General features: G+C 53.6%; 1 protein-coding gene across 1 annotated transcript in view; it reads left to right on the top strand.

The window, feature by feature from the left end:
- The window catches only part of STK35 (serine/threonine kinase 35), a 42,317-nt gene extending 25,520 nt beyond the window's left edge, over nt 1-16,797 (top strand). Inside the window, exon 4 of the mRNA XM_054573947.1 lies at nt 12,373-16,797. The gene's annotated coding sequence lies outside the window, so the exon portion shown is untranslated. The remainder of the gene's footprint in view (nt 1-12,372) is intronic.
- Nucleotides 16,798-16,843: the final 46 nt, after the last annotated feature.

The following is a 16,843-nucleotide window of genomic DNA, read 5'->3' on the forward strand; positions in this document are numbered from 1 at the left end:
ATGGCAGTGGGACAGTTGTCCTCAGAACTGCAGTTTCCCACCTACTCTTCGGATTTAATTGCTGAGTTGGGCATAACGTAGTGGTGCCACAGGCAGACCCAGAATGTGCGCCTCCAGGCTCTGCAGTAAAGTTTACCCATGGTTAGAAAGACTGCTTCCGTTTTATCAGTGGAAGAGGCTGAGGGTGTCATGGGTAAGAAGGGTTCTGCTGAATAGATCGAGATTCTATCCTGTGAACTTGAAGGTACTGACAGGCTGTTGCCACGCTCCTCCCTGCTCCTCCGCACTAGCTCCCACCCCTCAACACCCACATACAGTGCCCGTGACAGACCTTAGCACAGTGGTTCTCAAAGCATGGTCTCCAGACCGGCAGCGCCCCTGGGGCCTCGTGAGAGATGCCTGTTTCCAGCCCCAGCTCAGACCTTCAGAGTTGAAAACTGGAGGGGGTGCCAGCAACCTCAGTGACACTGCTGCACACTGGTCCGAAACCGGGGGGTAGAGCCACCGACCACCACCTTATCAGCTCTTACATACGCAGCCAACCGCCTCATATCTTAACCCCTTTGCCCTCAAAAAGCTTGGATCTAGGCCTAAGAGCTGGGAACCAACTAAGTTCTAAATCTAACCCTGTCTTCTATAATTACCTAACTTTGGGACTTGGGCAAGTCACTCCAGGCCATGGTTTTCTCATTCAGAAAACCGGAGTGCCCAAAGGACCCCTCTTGGAGCCCTCTTCCCCACCCGGTGAGCCCTGGCACATTCGCAGTTCCACGGTAGATGTGGTTCTAGGACCAGGGACTCTTGGTTTTTACCTAGTTTTCCCTTAGTGAGGATGAGGCAAGGCCCTGTGGCCATCAGCTCCTGAAAAAAGGCAGAGGAGAACGAACAATCAAACCTCTCATGGACTTCCCTGGTCCTGGGGCGGCAGACTTCTGAGCCGCAGTAACAGTGAGCACCTTGGGATGCTCTCAGGCGAGTGCCATCAGGAATAACGGGTCCCTGTGTGACCCCCTGTGTAGGGCAGGAGATCACCCTTAGGGAAGGGAAGTTTGTGAGGCAGCGAGGCATAGGGAGTGGGGCAGTGACAGGACGCACAGAGAGCCTAGGTCTCCACGGGGAGTCTTAGATATGGCTTTGACCCAGCCTAGCAAACTTCATTTTTCATTCCACAGGCAGGAATTGAGCACCTGCTGTGCATCTGGATGGGCCAGGAGAGGAAGCTCACTCCTGACCTCACTCCATTTAAACCTTAGGCATCTCTCTGAGCCTGGAAGTCCTCGTTTATCAGATGGATCGCTGACACTTAGCCATAGGGTTTTCCTGAAGGGTCAGCAGGAAGGTCAGGGTAGCCTAGGAGTGCAGTATGCACTCCGCAGCTGCCGAGTCCTGCTGTCCTTTCATGCCAGTTTTCGGCCATGCTGTTACAAAGATAGAAGTAGTGTCTCAGAATGGGTGCGGGTTCGTGTGCTTTCCACTCCATTCCCCGCGGATAAACACCCTCACAGAGGGGCCTCTTCCTTTTGCAGTGATTATGTATGTTGTAGGCACTATGGTAGGTGCTAGCAGTAACGTCAGTGAAACACCAGCTGTGGCCCCTGTCCTTGAGACATTTATACCTCAATTTGCGTTATACAGGAAAGCTACAGATAGTTTCAGATGTGTATGGGTGAAGGAAGTAGAAACAGGGACCTGCCCACGACGGTCAGAGGAGGTCTTTCTGAGGAGGTGGCATTGAAACTAAGACCTGAAGGGTGAGGCCCCTGCCAAGGAGGGGGGCAAGGAACTGGCAAGAGCAAGGGGGCAGGCGCCCGATAATGCCAAGCTTTGTAAATCATGATAAATCATCGAACAATTTCCATGTTTACAAGATCACTCCGGCTCTGTGGCCAGTAGGGTTGGGGAGAGGCGAGCCTCGAAGCCGGGGCCGGGTTAGAGCCGCAGTTTTCCAGGTGGGGGGGGGGGTGGTACGGCAGAGACGGGGAGGGGAATGCGGGCTGCGTCTTGGAGATTTCTAAAGGGCTCGCAAGTGGACCGTGTTAGGAAGGCTGAGGAAGGGGTGACTCCAGAGAACCTCCGTTCTCTGGCTTGAGCCACTGGGCAGAGCCACTTGAGAGAGTGAAGGTTGCAGGAGGGGGGCTGCGGGGGGTACTGGGTAAGCTGGGAGTGATTGTCTGGGTCTCCTCAAAGGGCCATTGAGTCCCACATTTGGGGCTGAACATAGGGCTCTGTCCCGGACACGGAGTAACCTCCTGAGACCCAGGGCCGGGCTCACAGCCTTCATTTGATGGTGAATCTGTGTTTTGTTCTTCCCCTGGTAATCAGCTTCTCATTAGGTGACTGATGTTTCTAGCTCTTCTGTCATCATTTACAGATTTGCTATAATTATGTCTCAAGAACATAGCATTTTGTTGTTTGGTGTTTACTTTTGCTTTTTAGAGCTGAAAGCCTGTGCACTGTGTCCTGTCACGTGGACAGGCTGGTGGTTCTGCCAAAGAGCAGCTTTCTAGCACCAGCATCTCACTCTTTGTTTTTAAATAGCTATGTGACATCAGGACCATGATTGCTGGTTATAAAATTGATTTTGAGAGCCACTTTAATTTGCGAATTGGGAAGTACTTTTTATTTTGGATTAAGGAAAGGAAGGGCGGGGCGCAGACCTCCGGTTTCAGTAGCCTTCAAGTGTCTAAGTGCAAGTACCGGGGGTGGGCCTATGGCGTTAACTTGATGTTCAGCTAGTGGAGTAGGGGCTTCAAAGTCAGCCCTTCAGGTCTCCTTTCACCCTTGGTTTGAATTATACACAGGGCACAGGGTGGCGGGTGGCCCCACCTGTCTGTTCACACCTGCTTCCCTGGACCCAGGAGAGTCTAGGTCTTGCACTGGTTTAGCAAATGCTTACTGGGAGCTTCTGCAGTTTGCCGGTGGTCTTGTATTCGCCCTGTTTGTTTCAGGAATGGAATCAGCCTGTGCAGCCTGGAGTCTTTGCACTTGGGGTGGGGAGAGACAGACACCTCTCTCACTTGAAGTTACTGAGCTCGTGTTGTTTGCCAGCCTTCATACTCTCCCCTGTTTATCTTGTTGAGTCCTCACTTTTGTCCTGAGTATGGTGTCCTCCCGCTCCCACTCCACAGAGGAAGTGGTTTGCGCCACTGGGGACATGGCTGGAGCTCTCTGGTGCCACGATATTCATGAGCATCCGAGGGCAGGTCACGTTAGCAAGCACAGGACTGCCTCAGCACCCCCGGAGCTCCCAGAAGGGAATGCGGGCTTTTTGTTGAAGAAGTAGTGGCAGCCTATAGGACGTGTGGTTTAAGATGGTCATGAAGAAAGGCGAGCAGGTGAAGGGACACAGTGAGCAGAGGCAGACACTGGGAGTCTGTGGAAAGAGCGGATCTTTGGGTTGGTTCCCATGGAGGCTAAAGTGGGAGAGCAAAATAGCACTAAGTTGCCAAGAGCCTTGAATGTCAGCCTAAGGGGAGTGAACTTCACCCTGTAACAAATGTGGGGGTGGATGTGTGGGATGGTGTATAAAGCTGTATTTTTGGCAGATGAGTCAGTTGACGTGATGGGAAGACTGTCAGCCCCTCGGTTGGGGGGCTGGTGTGGGGCCTCGTAGGGGGGCCGGAGAGATGAGATGCCACACCTGACAGGACCCGCCTTCAGTAGGTGTGAGACTGCACAGCCGCCTTCCCAAGCACGTGAAGCGAGGGGCAGGGCAGCAACTGACTGGGGCGGTTAGACAGCCCGTGCTTCCATATTGGTGCCAGGACGTTAAGAGACTTGCTTTTGCACCTGATATGCTGATAAACCTAGGTTTAAATCACAGCTCTACCATTTACTAGTTGGGTGACTTTGGACAAGTCACCTAACCTCTGGGGTCTCATTTCCTTATCCGATAAATGACACCCATTTAACACTGATGCTCACTGTAAGCTGTTGTAAAGACTGAATGTACAAGAAATAGAAAGGCCCCACTGCAGTTCCCACATGCAATGAAAGAGTTCAACCGTGGTGGCTCTGTGTGTTGCCCTCGTCCTGTTTGTTTTTGCCAAATCCTCATAGGCTAATCATCCATTTTCACTTTAGTTCTCTTGAATAATTTGCTGTGCCCTCCTTTTCCCTAAGAGAGCTCCAAACCCCTCAGCAAGTGCCCCCAGTGACTTCCCCTTGGCGTAGGGGGCTTGGGGCTGGTTGCTGTAACCAGAAGTCCATATGGTCTCCTTTTGCCCAGACCACTGTGGGCATGACCTTGTGTGAGCCTCTCCTTTTATAACCACAAATTGCCCTGTCCCCGGGTGGGAGAGTGACCTCTCCCCTTACGCAGTAGCTGCGCCCTGGACGTTTTCCTCCTGGCGAGGGCCCATGAGAAGAACGCCCTCGGGAGCCTGCCTCTCCCAGGAGCCCTTTCTCTGCTGATCACAGCAGCCACGGCTGAACCTGTCTCCGTGGGGGCCAATTGAGGCAGTTGGCACCTTTCATTTCATCCCCTCTCTTAATAAGTTAAGGTATCCCTGTAGCCCCCTGCTAATTACTAGGGCTGTTGCTGGAGACAAAACATTCCCCCTTAGTTTGTCTTGAGTGAGTCCCACCCGGTACCTGTTACCAGCCATGGTGCTAGGGGAAATCACCAACCCCCGTGCCCTGAGGGCTTCCATGTATGACTTCCAAGGCCAGAAAGACCAGGTTTTAACGGTCTTTCAGTAGGTGTGAGGACTGGGGTGCATCCTGCTGATGGCGGGTCAGCAGAGAGGCCTCCACGTCTCAAACTCTTCGGTCTTTCCCAGTGATTCTCATTTTTGTGCACTTGGCAAACTTTTAAATACTAGCATTTTGGCAGCACACTCCAAGGAACTGAAAAGTTTAAAACAATATTAAGCAAGTCGGCAACGGTGACAACATGATCACTGCTCGCTACAGTACGTGCAGAACCATTCGCTGCCCTGAGGCAACCTTAAGGTGAAGCTGCCATTGGTTTGCGTGGCGTCCGCTCTGCGCTTCCCTCCCCCTCAGTAAGCCCGTCACTGCAGTCCCTCGGGCCTGCCTGTTGTTTCTACAGGAGTGTGTGTCCTCGTTGTGGTAAGTGGGTCAAGCTCAGCTGACACAGCACGGAGCCCGTCTCCTCTCACTGGCCCTTGTCTGCTTTAAGGGAGTCTCAGGGAGGGGACGTCACCCTCTGTTGGGAAGGGCTGTGGTGCCGGGAGCTGAAGTCGGGCTCCCTGCAGCACAGCACTCCCCGCCGCCGCGGCGCCCCCCCCCCCCGCCCCGTCACCACCAGGCAAGATTCCTTATCATTTTCCTGCATTTTCCTTCAGTGTCTTACAGTCGGTTGCCGCCCTTGTTTTTGTGCTGTCACAAGCTGGACAGCAGTCCACCTTTCTGTGAACTCTGGACACACCTAAGCAGGTGAAGAAGATGTGGGAGATGGGAGGGGTGGCTTCTTAGGCAAAGGCTGGACCTCTGGCTGCCAAGGGCTGGAGCTCAGTTCTTGGGCCGCCCTGCCCCCTCACCTGTCTCAGCAGCCTGCGTGTTTTCAGTGTGGAGGAGGGGTCTGCCCTACCCAACAGCACCCCAGCCAGGTCTCCACCACCATCTCTTGAGCCACTCATCAGCTAAGGAGAGTTGTCGGGCATTTTTACCATTTTACAGGGGTTTGGCCTGGCAGGAGGCCGCCATGGTGGGTCTTTAAGATCTGGGCAAGGCCACCGAGTTGAGGCCAAACCCATGTCTTCCAGTCCTAACCGCCCTTCTCGTTAAGCTCATACTCTGCCTGACTCTGAGACTCAGGGACATCCTCTGAAGCCAGGCCGGCTCCAACTAGCCACACCAGTATTTCAGGCTCCCTCTCCAGATGAAGCCGGCAGCCAGCGTGCCCCTGGAGGGCGGGTCTCCGGATGGAAACAAAGTGAGGGCAGGAGTTGTGGCGAGAGCTGGAGAGCTGGAACGGAGAGCCTCCCGGTTCTCCAGCTGGTGCCTGTGTCAGGGCAGGAAAACCCTTCGCCACTGGGGGCCTCCTTCCCCTCCCAGCTCTGAAGGTATAGGGAGGGGTGTGGTGCGGTGTAGCACAGGAGACAAATCCCGCCGCCAGGGAGCCTGAAGAAACGAAACAGGGCCCGGCCCTCTCCGCCCCTGAAGCAAAAGAAGAGATTTTCGTAACCATATATTTTTATTAAAATCTTATCATGCTGATTGAACAACGCTTTGAAGTTCATAAATTAATTTTTTATTTCCGTGTACCAGCTCCCAGTTTCTGTCAATCACTGAGGATTGAAGCTCCTGTGCTTGGCACCCTGGAGGCAAGAGAGAGGCAGGAGACTGTCCCTGGCCTTAAGGAAGCTTGCAGTTAGGGGGTGGTAAGCAGGGCACCCACAGCATGGTTAGCGGTGGGGGGCGGGGATCTGTGGTCATTCTGCACCTGCTCACTGGAGCCTGGCTCCTCAGGGTCTGCTTTCTGGGAGGAGGTGAGTGCCACCTGAGAGAAGAGTGAGGGGACAGATTTGGGAACTGAGACAGTTGGGCTGTGCAGCCAGATTAGCAGTAGCTGAGGCCCAAAGCAGAAAGGCTGTCACTGCGAGAGAAGGCTGACTTGTGGCTGAGTTCTGGAATTTTTGCCTGAGCCGAAGCTGATTGTGAGGTTCGGTCTCGGTGTTGGTTTATTGGGTGTGATTAAAAAGCTGCCGTCACAGCTTTTAAGCACAATACTTCCTGTGTGCGTCATTGTGTCTCTTACACATACTGCCACTGGACCACACACCCTGCAAGGTAGGCATTTCCTTATTTTAAGTTGAGAATGCAGGCTGCAGGCGTGGAGGGCCTTGGTAAAAAAGGTCAAAACTAGTGAGTGGTAGAGCTGGGATATGAAGTTTAGCTTTCTTGCTCCAAAGCTCATGTCCTCGACAGAGCACCACGTCTGCCATTCTGTAGTACGTGCTCTCTGAACGGTGCTCCCCTTCGTCCCCAGTGGGACCTGCTCCTAGATTTCTACCTGGTTTGGGTCTCTTGGTCAGGGCTCAAAGGCCATTACACTCCCTGGCCTTCCGGGGCAGGTGGCTGCCCCGAAGCTCCGGTGGGTGTGCTGTAATGATCTCTAAGCTTTTGTTTCCTATTTCCTGACACCATGCCTCTTCTGTAGACCTGAAGGCAGAAAACACTGCGAGCCCATTTGTCGTCTCTACCCCCATTTTTCTCTCCCTGACAGTAGGACCCCCAGATACTGTGCCGGGGGTTGCTCACAGCGCAGTCATTCCTGGTTTTGCCCTCTTCCTCGCGCCACTGTTGCTAGCTAAGCTGAAGAGGGATGATGCATCAGAAAGCTTGGCTTTGGTCCCTCTGACAGATTAGAATTGACGGTAATGCTGGGGCCGCTGAACTCCCCAAGGGCTGGCATGCTGATAACTGAGTATGAAAAGCCAGCTGCTTTGTTCAGTGTGTTAAACAAGTGAAGAATGACTCATTTTGAAGCTAATCCTATTTATAAGGAGACCTGCCCTCCGTGACCCAGAGATGACCCTTTGCCTCTGGGCCTCTGGGCCTCCACAGCATGATATGCTGAAAATTAATACCTGAGCCTCGGTGTGTTCATCAGTAAAATGGAGAGAATTCTTACATGGTCCTTTGTTTGGACAATGGAGGCATTGCATATTAAGTCCTGCATGGCGTCTAGTATATCAAATGTATCATTAGCTACAGTGATAGTATTACCGCACAGGACCGCAGGGAGAATTTAGGTAAGGGTGAGCTCTTGGCCACCTGCCCAGCAGTGCTGCAGTGTGAGTGTATGCTGCACTTTGGGCTATGAGCACGCCAACCAGATGGCTTTCTTTTCCGTCTGTGCGCCCACTCGGTCCCCAGCCATCATCGTTTGCGCCCACCGCAGCTCTCCCCAGCTGGTGGTCTCCACTCTGCTAGTGGCCTTATGGGACAGTTTGGTTCCCCAGTCTCCTTGCACAGACCAGACAAGTGCTTGGCTGGCGGAGGCTCTTGCCAGAACGCTCCTCACTGCCTGGTTGGCACCGCATCCCCGCTTGTGCTCTGGACACCAGGCCTGTGCAGGGGTACCTGAGCCAAGCCTTCCGTGAGCCTTCTTCTGAGTGAATCTGTTTGTAAATGAAAGGCTTACATGGGTTTTAAACTGATTAAGCTCTTCTTGTCTCTGTAGAAGGACAGAATTAAAAATTACATGTTACAAGCAGGAGCTTTGGACTGGGACAGACTTAGGTCCAAACCGTTTCCTCTACCACTTACTAGCCTTGCAGGTCTCTCTGAGCTCCCGTTTCCTCATCTCTAACCCTGGAGTGCCCACAGCTCCTATCTCAGAGGGCCGTTGAGTGAAGTGAGGCGGTAGGTATGAAACACCTGGTCCATTTTGGGACACGGTGAATGGAAAGCCATGTAGGGTTTACAGGTCCCTGGCTGAGGTGTCGCACACGAAGCATTCTATCTACATAGAACATGCCTGGCACATAAGAAATGCTAGACAAGTGATTGCTGTTGTGATAAGTACAGAGAAATAAGGAGGTCAGATGTGCTGAGGGAACTTGGTCCGAGAGCTGAACTACGAAAGGGCAGAATGTGCCAACACGCCCAGTCGCTAACACTTTGCCTCTCAAGACCGTCTCAAACGCAGGCTGTTAGGACCGCTGGCTGAGCTGGTTTTGAAAGCACCAAAGACTGCCATAGGGGAAAGACCTTGGGCAGTGAAGGGGCTGCAGAAGTTTGCATTAGGTGCTGGCTCTACTGCTCAGCAGCTCCGCGGCGTAGGCCCGCCTGCTCCTTCTCTCTGGGCCTACATCCTTCTTAAAATGGGCAAATCCACCCTCGTAAGATGCGATGATCGGAAAAGTGAACGATGGAACGGGAAAGTGAACAATGGAACATGCAGCCGGTGTCATCTCTAGGTGTATCACACCACTGTTTGTGTTCAGTGGGTGTGGCTTTGCCCTCTAGGGAGGGCTCTGGTCAGAGGTAGGGGTTGCACTGAAGGACAAGACAGGCCCTGGTTGGTTGGAGCCGGTAACCGAGCAGTGAAGCCCACCCCGGCGTGGATAGTCAGGGAGCCGAGGCGTGGCCTTTTTCTGGGATGAAGTGCGAGGGCCACCAGGGCTGGGACCTACATCACTTACAGTTGCACTGAATGCCTGGGAGGGTCTGCAGCTGCTCCAACCCGAGCACTCCTGTTCATGGCCATAGGAAGGGCCCCCATCGTCTTCCAGTGAGGTTTCTGCCATTGGCTCCTTGGAAAGCTGTGCCTTCTCTAATAGGAGACAGGAGGGAGACTCAAAGTCTAGGTCCTCTCCAGGGAGAAGTGCGCCCTCTCATTTCCATGTCCCTGCCCACGGGTGAAGCCAACAGACCTACCAGGAGGGCTGGAGCCAACGCCAAAGCTGGAGGGTGGGGGGAAGAGCCTGTGGGAAATGTCAGCCTTGATTCCTGGCAAGGGACCTGGTGATTACAGCGGTCATTACATGCCTGTGTCTCAGGAGCTCTTGCAGAGTACCGAGCTGCTGGCACACACGCTCTGTTCCACCAGTTTATTACGGAAAAAGGGACTCTGGCTTCTGAATCTCTCCGCCGCCTTTGCCACACGGCTTTCAGCTGCCAGTGGTCACCCTCCTGCTGAGGACCATCCTTTTGAGGAGGTTGTCGTAGCTTGAGTCCTACCAGGGGAGGGAGGAAAGCAGTGTTGAAAGGTCCTAAGTGGTCCCAGAGATAACCAGAGCAGATCACACACGACCGTGCAATTGACGGCTTTTCTTGTCATACTGCACAAGGACTTAGAGTGTCTTGGATGGTGAGGTCCTCCCCCAGGCTGTCCCTTCCCTCTCGTCTTTCGGCGCTCTGCTTTGTCTCCTGAAAGCACAGGGTGAAGGCAACAGGCATGCCAAGTAAGGCTGGAAGTGAGGAGGCCGCTGGGTCATGCGTGTCATGATTTTATTTTTACAAGTCAAAAACTGAGGTGCAAAGCCCACCCTTGGATTTTTGTTGAAAGGACTTAGCTAGCAGGGCAACAGAAGCAGCAGAGGAAAAGGTTGGACCTGAGAAATCCAACATTTTATTTCCAGATCAGATACCTTTCTGGTGCTTTATCATTTATCCCTACTTTACTCCACACACAGACTCTGGGTCGCCTCACCTGAGCAGCGGAGGAGGGGATCCAGCCTCGCATCTAGAGGTCTGACAGGGGTGGGGAATTCTCCGTGTCCACTGTCCATGGAGGAGCCCAGGAAAGCCCTGGGTCTGGTTGCCCGGACTGCTCGCTGCCCCGTGGACCCCCTGTTGCAGCTGCCAGCCTTCCTCGTTGATGGGAGCACACTATTTTTTCCATTACAGAGTTGAGCATGACAATGCGATATGTACTCGGTACTAAAAATACAGAGGAAAACTGGGGAAAGGAGAAAACACACCCATGACAAGTACGGCATTGTGGTATATTTTGTGCCAGGTTCTCCTGTACTTGGAGGTTTTGAGTTTAACGTAGTTATGGTCATGCTGTGTGCCACAGAGCTGTGTAGACTGCCTCTTCCCACGTAACCCAGCGAAGTGCTTCTGCCATAATGTTCAAAACGCCATACAGCCTTCTCATTTCCTCTGTAAATATTGAGTGGATGGATCATTTGCTTAAATCTCTTAGTTTTGGATTTGTGGGTTGTTGCCTTGCAATTTAAATATACTTCAGTGAACATCTTCATACAGTCCTTTTCATGCTTAGGATCATCAGTTAAGCTACATTTCCAGAAGTGGAATTATAGGGTCTGCAGGTCTAAACACGTCGGAAGCTCTGAACACACATTGGCGGATTGCTCTCCAAACAGCTTCGCTGTCCTCCTCCAGCGAGGGGCGTGCCCTCTGCCTGGCCCCCCCACCCAGCTACGAGCAGCGAGGCGGTTCAATGGCTGAGGACTGCGGCCTGTTTAAATCTGAGAGCTTTCATCATTTCTGGTGGGGACAAATGGCTGGGAGAGGATGGGCTCATCGAGTACTTCAGTTCCTGCCGTGGGCCAGGTACTTTTTAGTTATCCCCTCCCATACCTCAGAATAGAGCCCCGCCATTTCTCAGAGGAGGAAACTGAGGCTGACAGGATGCGATCCATTCGATATCACTGTGCCCCAGCCAGGACCAGAGGACGACGGCCAGTGTTGGCAGACTGCACGGGCAGCAAGTAATGGTGGGGAAGGCGCTGGGCTGGCAGGGCACGCCTCCTGAGCAAAGAGCTTACAGAGCATGGAAGCTGGTGGGGGGATTTCAGGCACAGGGTGACAGACGTGTCTGATTCAGTTGTTCAAAGGGGGGGCGGGCACTTTGAAGCCCTTACATGACTTAGTGACTCTCGGTTGGAGCGTTGCTGCCCCGGGCGTTGCCCTGCCTAGGATAGGGCTGCACGGCGCTGTGACCAGGCTCAGACTGGGAAAGCTGGGCTGGGGCGAGGGCCGGCCCAGGGCTGAGCTCTGGTGGGGCGTGCAGGCTAGGCCTCCACTAGAACAGGTTCCTGAAGGGCAGGTGGCTTGTCTTGTTCCCAAGGCCCAGCACCAAGGCCATTAATTCCCAAATAATAGCCAAAAATAACAGCTAGGCACTGTTCTAAGTTTTACATGTATTAGGTCACTTGGTCCTCATAATAACCTGTGTTTTAGGTACAGGTGACAAGATCAAGGAACAGAGGACTTAAATTTGTCCACAGTCCAGCGGCAGAGCCTGTAGACCCAGCTACGGGGTCTGGCCTCAGAACCTAGTTCCCGACCGCTGCAGTGAGGCCCGCCCTGCTCCTGGCAGCGGGATTCCGGCCTCACCTGCGACAGAAGAGCCTTGGCTGCCCACCCATAGTACAGCTTCTCAGAGGCCTGAGCCTCACTTTTCTTGTCTCTTAAAGTGAGATAAGTAAACTCAAGAGAGTTGCTTTGAGGTTTCAGGGCAGCACAGTTAGAGAGAGTGAGGAAGGGTTATGAGGGGAACCAGGGCTTCCAAGGCCTATGGGGACAGGCGGACGGCTAGGGTCTGGTGGCTTTTTTTTTTTTTTTTTTTTTTTTTTTTTTTTAACAGTGCAGGAAGCCATTAGGCACAGGATTCACGATCAGAATTGTATGCCTGGGCTCTCAGCCAGGGTCTGCCCCTCGGTCCGTGTGACCTTGGGCATGTAACTTGACCTGCACCTCAGTTTCCTTTTCTGAATAGTAAGACTGTGTGTCTGCAGCAGGGTGGTAACAGTGAAGCTCAACTGACTTCAGATAAAGTATTTAGAAACCTTCTCCCCAGGCCCCCAGCACATTACAGCTCCGAGTTCATTGGGTTGGGTACCAGCACCTGGTGGGAGATCTGGAGCCCGGAGGCACCCCACGCCCACTGACCCAGTGTCCACTCGTTCCCTGCCTTCTGTCTTCCAGGTTGATCCTCGGGACCCACAGTCTCATCAAGTCTCTCACGGAGGACGGCAGAGGGTACAGGTGGTGGCTTGGCCGTTGGCGATCTCCCGACAGCTGGATCTCCAGCAATGTGAAGCTTTTGTTTGGGTTTTTCCCCTCTTCGGTTGTGCTTAACTTTTTTTATTTTATTTTTTTGTCTTTCTCTTTCATTTTTTTTTCCTTTTCTATTTCTTTTTTAATTTAAATGATTTAAGACTTCAAAAGAGCAGAAGCTCTGCTATGGACAGGCACCAATTTCTTTAAAGAAATTTAATATGGACAAAACATATGTATAAGTTTCATTTTTTATTTTTTTAAGGGGTTAGGGAGCTATTTTGTTTTTGTCCTTTATTTTCCCTTTCTTTTACCCATTTCTCAGTTCTGCTTATAACACCTGCCTTCCCCTGGAGAAGGCCTGCCTCTCCATGGAGAATGGGGGGTTTCTCCTGGAACGGGGGCATGAAGGCAGAAGGAGCCTCTGGGCCGCCTTTCCACCAGACACAGAACTGCCGGACTCTGGTGGGCTGCTCCGGGCCAGCCCTCGGGCCTGGGATAAAGAACCACCTGGAAGAAGTGTTTGGCCCAGAGAACTCGAGAAAGAAGCTCTAAACTGTGTGTGTGTTCTCTTTAAGCTGTTGGAGACCCCAGGCCACACCAGGACTTACAGTGGTGGGAACCCATTCCTTCCCCCTCCTGCCCTTTATAACCTCGGATCTCTGTGGTGGGTGGCGGGGGTTGGGGGAACCAGACAGAAGGTGACCATCTCCCACTTGCTGGCAGTTGAGCGGTCAGCCCACCCCAACTCTACAAGCCTACCTTTCTGTTAGTGATCTTCCCCCCAGAAGAAGGTCCCCAGGAAAAAACTGTCGTGCCAAACCTCTGCCTGGGACACTGCTGGGTCTTTAGCAGGCACCTGCGAGCTCACTCCCCCCGACCCCCCGGCCCCTGCAGCATCTTCCTGCTTGTGTCCACCAGTCATCCAGGTTGTCACAGAGACTGCCTGAGTCCCTGAGATCCCGCTGGGACCATTGCCGTAAGAACTGGGTGGCCTAGACTGGCTGTCCCAGCAGTGAAGGGCGTGCCCTCTGTGCCGAGTTTCACGGTGTCACTTAGGGTGGCAGTGTCAGGCGCCATCTCCTGCACCCCAGGGACGTACTGCTAGGTGCTTGCTTTTGGTGTAAATGTCTGATGGGAAAAGGATGGAACTGCCAAGAATAGGGAGGTGGCTGGGCAGTCCCCTATAGCCTGTAGGTGCCCGATGATGGGTTTGCCACCTTAGAGCTTCCCCAGCCGGGAGCCCTTGGACCCCGCCAGCAGTGTCGGTCAGTGTAGCTTAGGTTCCGCTCCCCTCCAGCACTCGCGCAGCCTCCCCCTGCACAGGCCTCTGGGCCGGGCGCGCTCTCCCCCGTGTGAGGACTGGCTATGCTGTGCCCCTCACCTGGACACACTACTTTGGCTGCTCCAGGAAAGGGTCTTCGGGGAGGAGGGAGGAGTTCTTCATTTGTGTTTATTTTGGGTTTTTGTTTACTCTAACCCAGCATAGGATCAATAGGGGAGATAGCTGGAGGACATTTAAGTTTGTATGTGACCAATGTGGGGGGGGGGGCTTTTCCCCCAGAGCAGCAGCCATGGTCCTGTGGCTTGAGGGGTGTGGGGGGCTAGCCCAACGACAGCTCACACTTGGCAATATGTTTGCTCACGTTCTTTCAGCCTTTATTCAAGCCCCTCAGATACCAAGGCTGCTTCCTCCTGGGCAGACAGTTGGCTGTGGTTAGCAGGATCCAGCGGGGCTGCAGGTGGTAACCAGGCCCTTCCCTTCCCTGGCCGACATCCTTTGTGATCGCCTGCCTTTCGGTTCTTCTCGCTTCTCCGGTGTGTGCTCTGAGCTGTGGCCGGGAGGCCGGGAGGCCGGGCGCGGAGCGTCCCCTACCCGCAGTGCGCACCCCTCTGCCCCAGCACCACCTCCCCTTGGGCCGGCTGTCTCTTCGTATATGAGCAGATGGGAAAAACAGCCCCCAAACTCGGCACCCCCGACTCTCCCTGGCTGCGACTCACGCTCTGTCCCTAGTGAGGGCTCAAGCTTAACAAGTTGCTTACTGTTTGCTTCTCTTTGTCTTCTCCCTCCCTAGTCTCTCAGCTCTGTCCGAATGAGGTCTGGGAGCTGTGGTGCTCCCCCTGGGTTATTTTTCCTGGCACCTTTTGGGTGAGGTGGGCAGCCTGGTGGTAGCCAGCTCCCACACACCCTCACCTTGCAGGGCTCGCAGCCCCTCCTTCCCTAGCTCCCGAGGGCCAGCTCGTTAGCCCCAAGTGCCTGTCTCCCTCTTCTCCCCGCTCCCGCTCCCTGCACTTTGTGGGCCTGCAGCACCCAGGCCGCTAGGTGGGAGTCCGCCCTAAGGGAAGTGCTGCCTCTGCCCAGTCTGTGGACTAGCCCCTGCGTAGGCCTGGGTGGCTCCTGTCGTCTTTCTCAGCCACTTTGCCACCTGTTTCCGCTGTGGTCACCTTTCACACTTCTTTCTGCCTTTTCATTCTTTCACCCCGGGTCTCAGCCCTGGCGGCAGCTCTGCAATACATCATCTCAGTGCCACCAAGTTTGTTAAGCTTGTCCAAGTTCTAAAAGTTTCCAGACTTTAAAATAGCCGTCAGTTATTCTCTCTTTCAGTCTGTGAAAAGGATAGAGGGAGGGGCTGGGCCTCAGCCCTGTGGGTCTGAGCTCAGTTTCCCCGTAAGTGAGAGGAATCAGCAGGACAGATCATAGTGCCTTATTCCATTGCCTCCCCTGGCCAGACCCCTGGCTCCCCCGAGTATGTTTCTTCTTCCTCCTTGTGTCCATCTGTCTCTTAAACTCTCACTCCCAGTCACAGCCGCGTGCGGAGGGTTACGCTCCCATCACCTTCCCCTCTCCCTCCCTGAGGGCTGCAGCCAGGTATACCTCCCCCCACCCACCGCCAGGGCACTCTCTGGAAGCTTTAGCCGAGGATGGAGAAACTGCTTCCGACAGGCGCGCTCTGCCTCTTACTACCTAGCAGCTCCCTGCCTCTTACCTCTCGCCAGGAGGACGCCACAGTCGGTTCATTCAAGACCGGTTCCATCCGACCCCCTCCTGGGCACTGGGGACTAAGATCTCAGGCCTCAGCCTCATCTCACCCCAGAGGCATTGGGACAGGAATTTCCTCCTGCCCGGATGTGGTTTGCCCTTCACGGCTGCCTTTCTGAGGGAGTGTATCATGTTTACTTGAGAAATAACCCTGTTTACAGCCAGGGGGGAATCGTGCCCAACACTAGGTGGAGATTGACTCTCGGGACAGACAGGGCCTGGCCTCCTTTAAGGCACTGCCTGCGGTGGCCCAGAGTGAATGAAGGCAGAGGTGGCGGGGGTGCGCCCCCCGCGCTCCCTCTGCTCTCCGACCCTGCGGTGCTATGACCACTGGCCGCCCTCCTCACCGCGCCTGGCCCCTGGACATTCCCCACCTCTCATTCCTTTCCTTCAAGAGTCTCCGCTCCTTAACATATCAGTCGCTGCCTAGAGAACCAGTGTTTGGAGCAATAAGATGATTTTTTTTTCTTTTGCTGGAGTCTGTTTCTAAGAAAAGGAAAAGAGCTGACATTGTGGGACTCTTTATGCTGTTGGCTGTTTGCCTTCTTAGAAAACGGATGGGTGTCTGGGTTTTGGCAGTGGGGCATCTTTTGGAAGCTTGGAGAAATAGGAGTCTAACTCTGCCCTCAGCTGTTCCATGTCCCCTGGGACTCCAGCCCCACCCTCTGAATATGCCTCCCACGCCTGACCCTGCTGGTGCCCACACACATCGTGAGCACTGGTGGCTCTGACTCAAAAGTGGGGCTCTTGGGCTATTGCCCTGCATGACTCCTTTCCCCTTCCCTGGGTCTGTCTGGTGGCCACCAGACAGACAGCTGCTGGAGTCTCCTAGGAACTGGCAACCTCACAACAGCCGAACTCGGACTGCTCAGGGCTTCAGACTGTAGGGCTTGGGACTGAGGCTAATCCTTCCAGACGACACAGGCCCGTCTCTGCCCTAAGCTTGGGGAGGCACCCTCAGGAGGGGAACCAGGAGATGAGACATGAGGGCTGACTAATGTTTGCATCCACAGCCATCATCGAGAGATGAACCCACTGTCTGAAGGCTTCCCGAGCCCCCTTCCCCCAAGATTGCAGGGGTAACAATGGAGGCCACAGGGGGGAGTTTGTTTAGGGATGGTTTAAAGATACGAGCCCCAGGGGCCTCTCTCCATCAGAGGCGGGAGTAGTTGCCCTGATTTAACAGTCACATGGGGCCATCTTGGTGTGAGGGAAGTCTTAACCCAGGCACAAAGTTCGTTTCAAATACTAGTTAATAAGCCTATTTTCCTTTCTTTTTTCTTTTTCTTTTCTTTTTCTTTTTTTTTCTTTTTTCTTTTTTTTTTTTTTTTTTTTTGCACAGAAGCTGGTAATCTAGGA

Source organism: Pteronotus mesoamericanus, unplaced genomic scaffold (genome assembly GCF_021234165.1).
Source record: "Pteronotus mesoamericanus isolate MK-2021 breed Mesoamerican mustached bat unplaced genomic scaffold, CSHL_Meso_final contig_25, whole genome shotgun sequence".
Lineage (NCBI taxonomy): Eukaryota > Metazoa > Chordata > Mammalia > Chiroptera > Mormoopidae > Pteronotus > Pteronotus mesoamericanus.